The following is a 10602-nucleotide window of genomic DNA, read 5'->3' on the forward strand; positions in this document are numbered from 1 at the left end:
TGGTAGGTACCACTGCATAACCACCTAACATAGTCACCCAGGGTAGCATATACTGTTAACTGCCAAGGTCAATCCTACCAGCCTCCATTTTCATTTTATGAAGGAATTCTGCTTTAAACAGAAAAGGTATCTGTCGTAGCTTTGAATCAATAGCATATAATGTGGTCGCTAATAGAATATGGAGTAGTAGGATGATTGTGAACTTTGAAGTCTATCAGATTAGGTTCAAATCTTAATTCCAATGCTTAGAGTATAAGCAGTTGCTTAAATTATTGAAAACTTGGGTTTTTACTTGTTCTGTGAGAGGATATTTACCTGACAGAATTCTAAAGAATAAACTAGGGTAAATTAAAACATCGAGCAATAATCTCTAGTATATATATTAATACGTAAGCCATTATTCCCAGACTTCAGCAATCCTTTGACCACTCAGGGACCTAAACTCCATTAACTGTCCCTCATCCCCTTGATGTCCTCTTATTCCTGGATGTGAAAACTTTTTAAAAGATTTCCAGATTGCTATTGTCTACACCCTTCTAGGCATACTAGTTGTTCAATAAACATTTATTGGATGAAAGAATAAATGTGTGTAATGAATGTTTAAACCCACAGGTCCTTTTTCCTTTTATTCTTAAGAAATATTTGCCCATTTTCTCATGCAGTCGCACTACATATTTTATCAAGAGCCACAAATAACAGCTGACTAGTTCACTGCTTTTTCCATTATTTGTCAAGGAACAAATAAGTCAAAGTGCTTAAGCTATTACATTTCATTCTTAAGTTACAATCTAACAAGACACTGAGTTAAACCATCTATAAAACAAATAGGTTCTAGGTGGTTCCACTATCACCAATGTTATTTTTAGAGGAAGAGGTCCTTTTATAAAGAAGGAGCAGTCTCTTGGGGGCACCTGGGTGGCAGTCAGTTAAGCGTCCGACTTTGGCCTAGATCATGATGTCTCCATTCCAGACTTCGAGCCTTGCATCAGGCTCAGAGCCTGGAGCCCACTTCAGATTCTGTGTCTCCCTCTCTCTCTGCCCCTCCCCCATTCACGCTCTGTCTCTCTCTGTCCCTCAGAAATAAACATTAAAGAAGGGGCACTCTCTACCTTTGGCCATGCTTTTTATATGCTTTCTACCATCTTTCTGAAAAACCTTCAAGAAAAGTTAATTTATCTGAAATAAACATGAAAATCAGAGATTATCATGTTTATTTTTAATTTTATTTTTATTTTGAGAGAGAGATTGAGATTGAGGGAGCATGAGCAAAGGAGAGGTACAGAGGGAGAAAGAGAATCCCAAGTAGGCTCCACGCCAAACAGAGCTCGATCCCACAACCCTGGGATCATGACCTGAGCTGAAACCAAGAGTCAGATGCTTAACTGACTGAGCCACCCAGGCACCCTGATATTTTCAGTTTTAAATGAGGCATTCAACCTGATGACACGAAGGCCAGTTCTGTGACCCCTTTGTTCGTCAAATTTGACAGCTCAAGTTTTTTAATGGGACATTTTCCTTACGGAGAAAAAATACCCTACATTTGAGAGGTGAATATGAACTATTATTTATGTGGCAGTGGCCATATAGCTATAATATAATCTGTAAGCTGAAAGAGACTTGAGATCACTGTCTAGTTTGATCCTCCTCCTATTAGGGAAAAGGGAGAGCAAACTCAATGAGATTAAATGGCTGCCTTACTGTGATAAGGAAGCGATCCCAGCTTGACACCCAGGATCTCTGTTTTGCAGCAGCTCTTGCTTACTGAGCATTTCAGAGTGGAGCAAACACACTGCCAGGCCTTTTACATGCATCACAGATCCTCACAATAAGGAAGTGAGGGAAGTCTTCTTATCATTCCTTATTTTTCTTTTTTTTCAGATGAGGAAACTGTCCAGAGAGGCTAAGTAATATTTCTACATTACACAGCAAGTAAGAACCAGAGCCTGTCTTCAGCCTCATTGAATCACCTTTCCCCAACACTTAATGGCCTTTCCTACCCTATGCCTTCGCTTATGATGCCTCCCTTACCTGTCAGACTTCTTCCCCATTCTTAACAGACAACAGAAATGTCACAACTTTGGGAGCCACTCCAACCCTGTCTTCTGGATTCCAGGAACGCTTTGTTCATTCCCCCATCAAAGTCCTTATATTGTAACATTATGAAGGATCTATTCCCGTCCTTCTTCCCATAGGATGTTACCTCCCTGAAGACTGTCTTACTTTTCCTTTACATTTCTTAGACTCATCCAGGACATGGAAGATGCTTATCAAGTGTTAGTTGGATGACTATATTATAAGACAGACTCTGTGTTGTAGAGAACTGAAACTGATACATTCACATTTTCAGAGCTGAAAACAGTGTGGCACCTAAGTATTATTTGTAATTATTTGCAAACCAAGCTACGACTATTTCTTATAGGCTCTAAGTAATCAAGTGCCTTCCCATATGGAGAGTTATGCATCCCTTTTACGATTCAGCCAATATGAATAATATAGAATTAGATCATTTTTTCATAATCTGCCAAAACTTGGAGAAATGGCATTCTGGTACATGCCTTCCTCTTAAAATATTTATTTGAGAATTATTTGTGAAGTACTTTTAGAAATAGAATTCTGTGTCTCTATAGAATAGCATATATAATTCAAAACCCTGGTGTACCTCAGATTCAATGATTAAGTGGATAGATTTTCCTAGAGTAAATACATCTGGCATTCAATTTCAAAAATAATTTATTAAATTGCAGCATTCTACCAAAACACAAAGTAGAAATATTTAAAATTGTGAACAGAACACGACCCCTTCAGAAATGTTTCTCCTGTTTTATTCTTGTATTCCCTTTGCTGCTGCTTTTTTTTTTTTTTTGTATCTGTCACATGGTGGCCAAGATGTACGCCCTTAAATTACTTTTAACAGACTCTCTTTAATATCAAAGTATATTTCATTATGAGACATAATGATTTTCTCTCTCTGCTACTCAGAATCTTTAATTTGGCAGTGATTGGACAAAGCTGAATTTTGAAAATATTGTTTATGTACCCTTAGAAAATGGCACTTAAATTTGTATTTTCCCCAAATTATCTTTTTAATTTTTTTAATGTTTATTCATTTTTGACAGAGCGTGAGCAGGGGAGGGTCAGAGAGAGAAGGAGACACAGAATCGGAAGCAGGCTCCAGGCCCTGAGCTGTCAGCACAGAGCCCAACATGGGGCTCGAACTCACAAACTGCGAGATCATGACCTGAGCTGAAGTCAGACGCTGAACCGACTGAGCCACCCAGGCGCCCCTTCCCCAAATTATTTTAATTTTTCCCTAAAAACAAATATTTATATGAGGTTTACTAGTAGCCAGGATCAGAGAGGCCGAAAGTGGGATGGTGGTTGTCAGGGCCTGGGAGGAAAGGTAGAATCGGGCGTTGTTATTTAATGGGCATAGAGTTGCAGGTTTACGAGGTGAAAATAGTTGTAGAGATGGATGGTGGTGAGGGTAGCACATCCTGCATGTATTTTATACCACTGAACTGTCACTTGGAAAAATGGTTTAGGGTTGCCTGGGTAGCTCAGTCGGTTAAGCATCCGACTATTTTAAGTTCGTGTATTGATTTCGAGAGAGAGTGAGTGGGGAGGGGCAGAGAAAGAGGGAGAGAGAGAATCCCAAGCAGGCTCCATACTATCAGTGTGGAGCCCAATGCAGGGCTCAAACTCATGAACTGTGATTGCACAGACTGGGCCACAACCAAGAGTTGGGCGCTTAACTCAGCCACCCAGGCGCCCCAAGCGACCAGCTCTTGATTTCAGCTCAGGTCTTGATTTCACGGTTTGTGAGTTCAAACCCCACTTTGGGCTCTGCTGCACTGACAACACAAAGCCTGCTTGGGATTCTCTGTTTCCCTCTCTCTGCCCTACCGCTACTCACCCTCTCTCAAAAAGAAACATCTTAAAAAAAAGGTTTAGAATGGTAAATTTTTATGTTTGTATATTTTATCACAATAAAATTTTAGAAAAAAAAAGTTATGATAGTCACCTCAAAGTCTTTTTATCCTGGAAAAAAATGTTAATGTGAATGAAATAAGAGTTCAATGAAATTTTACCAAAATTTTGTCAGAACTCCATCAAAAACAATTCAAGAGCATGGTTCTCTAATTTCAATACTGGCATCATTAACTCAATGTATTTATTGAGTAATTGATCCAGCTTTCAACTTAGATCTTCGATCATAGTGTAATCAAAAATAATTATTTTCACACTCCATGACAGGCATATTAATGTGAATGTAGAAATCCATACACACAAAAAAATAGCATATCCATGATGAATAAAAATGGTAGGCATATTCTAGAAAAATATAATGACTCAGAAATTTTCACAAACAAGACTTAACAAATATTAAACTCTTAACGTATGCATCTGAGATTTTGCATTATTATTAAAATTGTTTTTTGGATATAAGTGTTTATCTTATTTAGTTTATGAAGATTATGTTAGCTACAAGATTATACATGAATGTAGTAACTATAAAAATTACCTTTTGGGGGCGCCTGGGTGGCTCAGTCAGTTAAGTGTCCGACTTCAGCTCAGGTCACGATCTCACGGTCCATGAGTTCGAGCCCCGTGTCAGGCTCTGGACTGATGGCTCAGAGCCTGGAGCCTGCTTCCGATTCTCTGTCTCCCTCTCTCTCTGCCCCTCCCCAGTTCATGCTCTGTCTCTCTCTGTCCCAAAAATAAATAAACGTTAAAAAAAAAAATTAAAAAAAAAATTACCTTTTGAATATGGTAATTATAAAAAAGATTATTTTTTTTAAATTGAACATTCTAATTCATAAATGTTTTATGGAGATTAAACTGATAGCAAACGGGATATTCCATTTGGAAGAAGGTATAAAACTTCTCCACTGAAAATATATGCCTGGGGATGGATGAGGAGGGGAAAAGAAAAGGGGCTGGAAAATTATTTTGAGACTTTTGTCCTTCTCCCATTTGTTTGTGCAGTTTTCAGTTTATCGATATATTGAAAACATCTCAAAAAACTACAAGAAAACCAACCTGAGAATTAAAATTATTAAGTTGAAGCTCATCTATTTCCTCATGACACAGAACCAGACTTCCTAAAGTTGTTCAGTGCTCTGAATTTTCTGTATTTTTTTTAATATTGATACTGACCAATATTTTTTGTAAGTTTATTTATTTATTTTGTGTGTGTGTGTGTGTGTGTGAGAGAGAGAGAGAGAGAGAGAGAGAGAGAGAGAGAGAGAGAGAATCTGAAGCAGGTTCCCTGCTGTCAGTGCAGAGCCCATTGGAGGGATCAAACTCACAGATTGTGAGATCATAAACTGAGCTGAAATCAAGAGTTGGACTCTTAACCAATTGAGCCACCCAGGTGCCCCAAGAGTACTGATCTTTTTGCTAGAACACTTTGAGTTTGTCTCCAGAAAGCTAAATGGAAACATGTTGTATATTTATCCTCTTATCTATTAGAACAAGATTGTGTTGAGTAGGTGCCCTTTTAATGTTTATTTGTTTTTGAGAGAGACAGAGAGAGAGACAGAGCAGGGGAAGGCATAGAGAGAGGGAGACACAGATATCTGAAGCAGGCTCCAGACTCTGAGCTGCTGACACACAGCCCGAAGCAGGGCTCAAAGTCACAAACCAACTGAGCCACCCAGGCATCCCAAGTAGGTGCATTTTTGGGCCTCTCTCTGTTCTCCCTATCTCTGTGGACTCAAAGAATATGTAGCATTTATCCTATCATTTAATTATCTTACCCAGATGTGTTGCAGTATCCCCATCACCTGTCCCCTTGTTTACTCCTCATCCTTGAAGGAGGCAAGGAACGGTCATGATTAATCAAGAGTTAGGTCCCTTGCTGGTAGTTAAGGGGTTTGTGGAAGATAAAGTGAGCTTTCTCCTTGTGGAAAAAAGAAAGATGAACCAAACCAATACTAAAGTCACAAGTGCTTCACTGACTTACAGAAATGATCACAGTATTAGGTACCAGTGAAAAGAGATCCCTGGAAAACAGGGAGTTTCAGAGGCACAGAAAGAATCAGGTCGAATTACCCTGTGATCCAAAATGCAGTTCATCTGCCTGTAGACAGCATGAATGTACCATTAAAAATATCCGTGTTGAACAACACCAAGCTAAAATCTGGAATCAAGAGGCGCCTGGGTAGCTCAGTTGGTTAAGCGTCCAGCTTTGGCTCAGGTCATGATCTCACAGTTTGTGAGTTCATGACCCACATCAGTCTCTCTGCTGACAGCTCAGAGCCTAGAGCCTGCTTGGGATTCTGTGTCTCCCTCTCTCTTCCTACCCCAGTCACACTCTGTCTCTGTCTCTTATAAATAAGTAAATGTTAAAATTTTTTTTTAAAAAAATAAAATCTGGAATCAAATAAGACACCACATGTGCAATATTTTTTTAAATTAAAAAAAAAATGTTTCAAGTACACAGTACCTGGTTGTGAGACTAATTAATTGCTGCTGATGACAACATTTCCTGAGTAACATCTTCATAGGAGAATGAAAATTTAGTATTCTGAAGCCCTGATAATGTCAGGAATTAGTCAGTCCATGTCCCCCCTTTTACTGCTTTTCAAATGAAAGCAAATCATAGAAGGAAATTGAAACTATAACTGCTTCTGCAACACTTAGTTCCTCAGGGGGTACTTGGACTAAAAGGAGTGCACAACAGCAAAACACAGTTAAGGTACAAGTTCTATGAGTCATCAAATGCTGTTTGTATAATTCCAAAACATTCGTAAGCTAAATTGTACTGGGATAATTTGTGAGCAATGTTCTGACCTCTAGCATTTCCAAGTCCCACTTGACTTTGTAGCTTAGGGGTATTTTTTTTTTTAAGCAGACTGTGTCACTTTAATTCTGTGATTCCCAAGTCCATTCTGCTCCAAGCCATGTATAATTGTACATTCTTTATTCCAAAGGCAGAGCAACCAGAGATGGAGAGTTGGAGGTGGGTGAAGACAAGAAACACTGTATGACAAAACAGAACCAAATTAATGGATATTAATTGTTAGAATACAGATACCAAAATATTCTGGTTTTCTAGAGAGATCTTAATAAAACAGATACTGATAAAAGCTTTAGCGTCAAAAACCAAACCTCAAGAACATTTTGGCTGTCCTAAAGAAATGCTACCTACGTCTTCACCTGCTTGCCATGAACATTATGAGGTTAAAATTGCACCTCAGTATTTAGGTATATCAACAAAACAGCACTTTCTTCAGGCAGAGAAGACTCCTCCAAAGTGGACAGTCATAAACCTTGTAAAATTCTAACATAGAGCTTATATGGATGGGTTAAAAGATGAAGTATGTCTACATTTTTTAAAAGAAAAGAGTACAAAAAGGTAAATTCACTAATCTTTTGAAAAATGTTTAAGTTAAGATTTTCATGGAGTGGTAAATATCGGTCTCATGATATTCCCAGCTGAATCTGGACATCATATTTCCATCAATTTCCCTCATGTACTGTTTTTCATGTAAGAAGCTCATGGTTTGATCTAAATATGTGTTTTGCCAAATACCTATTGAAAAGTGATTCAGGTTTTTAATTTCCCCAAATTTACAGAATATTATTCAGTGGAAACAGTATTTTGGACTCAAATATTTGTTCTACAAACTTTATACTTAAATTATGGATTTTAAGTGTTGTATCTTTGCAGAATACATACCTATGGGAACATTAGCTCAACAACCATTAATATATTTCCTGTAAAATATTCAAGGGTTTACACTTGACAAAGTTATATGAGACAGTTCTCCAGAATAGCCACATTTTTCATGTTGAAGAGGTAAATTCAGTATCTCAATACCCCAGTAGGAGACATTTACAATCAGTTGTGCTTTTAGACAGTTGTATTACTAGGCAGCCTCAACATGTGAATAACTAATTAGATTATTTTCATGCTGTTTCTAAACCAAGCTCCTTTTTCCTTATATCTTTCTGATCTATAGAATTAGGTAATTATAAATACTGAAGTATCTTTAAAATATTTTAAAAATGTTTACATTATTTAATCTTCATAAATTCTTTTATCCTTGCCTAAATCTTGTATTTATTATTGTATTAATTGTTAAATGGTGTTACTGTAGGCAATAGCAACTTGGGGGTGAAATGTTTATTTTTACCTCTGTCTATTGTAGAGTAAATACCCTTAATAATGAAGTTTTCAGCATCCCAGTTTTTCCCTTTTTATAAATTGATAATAATTTTTCTTTTACCTAAATTGATTTCTCTCGCACTATAGAACAAATAACATTTGTGAAAAGGAAATTTTAAACTAGAAATAACATGATTATTCTGAAAGCTTCATATACTTTTCCATTCTTAAAGAAAAGTAGGTCAGTGGTAGGATTGTACCTGCCAAGACAGTCTTCTATTAAAGATTCTATGGGGGCAACCTGGGTGCCTAATAAGGCATCGGACTCTTGATTTCGACTCAGGCCATCATCTTGAGGTTTGTGAGATCAAGCCCTGCTCTGGGCTCTGTGCTGATAGTGCAGAGTCTCTTTGGGATTCTCTCTCTCCTCTCTCGCTCTCTGTCCCTCATGCACACTCTTTCTGCCCCCCTCCCTCCCTCCCTCTCTCTCTGACTCTCAAAATAAACATTAAAAAAAAAAAGATTGTGTGGACTATATATTGATATCTGGAAAAGATTTATTAACACTTTATCTTTTACCTGAAAAAAGGGTTTCATCACACATTTAATAGACTCAGCCTAGATATATTAACCAGAATGATATAAAAATTATAAAATGAATGCTTGAATTACATATATATATATATATATATATATATATATATATATATATATAATACTGAGATTTTTTTCTTTAGCAGACTGTAGAATGGACAGCAAAAGAAAAACAAAGTTTAAACAGATCATTGATGTGGGTAATTGCCTTGAAAAAAAGATGGTGTAATCATCTGTATCCGTTTCAGAATCACACCTTTTTGTATGCATCTACCCAGATTTTCTTTTACACTTTTTTACACAAAGGTACCATACCTCTTTAATGTGTTGATGGCAGAATCAACATTCACCAAATGGCTGGACCATTTCCAAACTGTTCCTTTCAACCACTTAATCACCAACATTATAGTTAGTTTAGACCCATTATTTTCAGTTTTATTAAAAATGGACTTTCTGCTTCTAGATGAAACCTTATTTAGAATTCTAATTTCGAGAATATAAATGTTTTTACTAATTGGATTCAGTTGGCAAGATGAGCACATAAATCTATTTCTGCCTACCCGGATCCCTTAAGAAAGAAATAGATGTATGCATATTTAAATATAAATATGTATTTTATGATACATCCTTAACAATAATGAGGGAGGGGGAAAAAGAGACAATTGGCCAGATCTCTGATTTTGAGGCATTCCTGAAGGAAACAAGACAAGAGGAAATCACAATCCAAAAAATATTTGAGAAAACTCTTTCTAGGGGCGCCTGGGTGGTTCAGTCTGTGAAGCGTCCGACTTCGGTTCAGGTCCTGATCTCATGGCTCGTGGGTGCGAGCCCCGCGTCGGGCTCTGTGCTGACGGCTCAGAGCCTGGAGCCTGCTTTGGATTCTGTGTGTGTGTGTCTCTCTCTGCCCCTCCCTGGTTCACGCTCTCTCTTTCTCTTCCTCAAAAATCAATACACATTAAAAAAAAATTAAAGAAAACTCTCTTATAGGTGGAAGTAGTTCTAGAGATTCTGTAAATACATAGTCAAAATACATAAGGTAGTACATGCTTCTGGGAAAATCACTGGATGAGCAGTGGGAACCATGTGTGGAACGGTTGAATTATTCCTCGTTCTTTTTCCCCTCACAGTAATCTGTGGGCAGCTGCAGTTTTTACCCCAGGCTAAAGTAGCAAATATGGCTTACAAAGACATGGTACTATCCCAGATGGCTTATCATCTGAAATATAAATGGGTAAGCCACATACTCCAAAGAGAAGCTACCTGCAGGCACCTTACCCCAGCATGGCACCCTCTGCACCCCACAGTCAGCAGACGCACCTGCAGATGGGCAAGCAGATGGGAGTCTCACCTACCAAGATGAGTAGACAGCCAAGGAAGACCAAGAAAGACAGATATCATGAAAGAAATTCAATAATGCCAAAATTGAAGGCCTAACAACTGAGAAAACAAAGTAAAAACTTTAAAATAAGAATAGTGATGTCCTCAGGAGTTCATATACGACATGAAATATTCATAAAATAAAAATAAATGGATGAAAAGGAAACAATCAGACATTGGAAATAAAAAATACCTTTACTTATAAACTTAATAAGAATGATAGGTCAGGTTTAATACATATGAAATGTTTACTGAAAACAATAAAACATGAATTTAGTTTTATATTGTACTAGGCATCTGTACTAGTTATTTATTGTTACATAAAACTTATCTCCCCAAAACTTAGTAAGGAGTGCAACCAGCACATATTATCTCATAGTTTCTGGAGGTCAGGAATCTGGGCACAGTTTATCTGAATGTTTCTGGCATAAATGCTCTCACAAGGCTGCAAAGAGGGGGCCACCTGGGGCTTCAGTCATCTCAAGGCTCAGCTTGGGAAAAATCTACTTCCAAACTCA

At 37.5% G+C, this 10602-nt stretch overlaps 1 protein-coding gene across 4 annotated transcripts in view; it reads left to right on the plus strand.

Annotated features, from left to right (window-relative positions):
* Positions 1-10602, plus strand: part of RGS17 (regulator of G protein signaling 17) — a 97362-nt gene that overhangs the window by 22805 nt on the left and 63955 nt on the right. The window lies entirely within an intron of this gene.

Source organism: Panthera pardus, unplaced genomic scaffold, assembly GCF_024362965.1.
Source record: "Panthera pardus isolate Hobbes unplaced genomic scaffold, ASM2436296v1 HiC_scaffold_17, whole genome shotgun sequence".
Classification (NCBI taxonomy): Eukaryota; Metazoa; Chordata; class Mammalia; order Carnivora; family Felidae; genus Panthera; species Panthera pardus.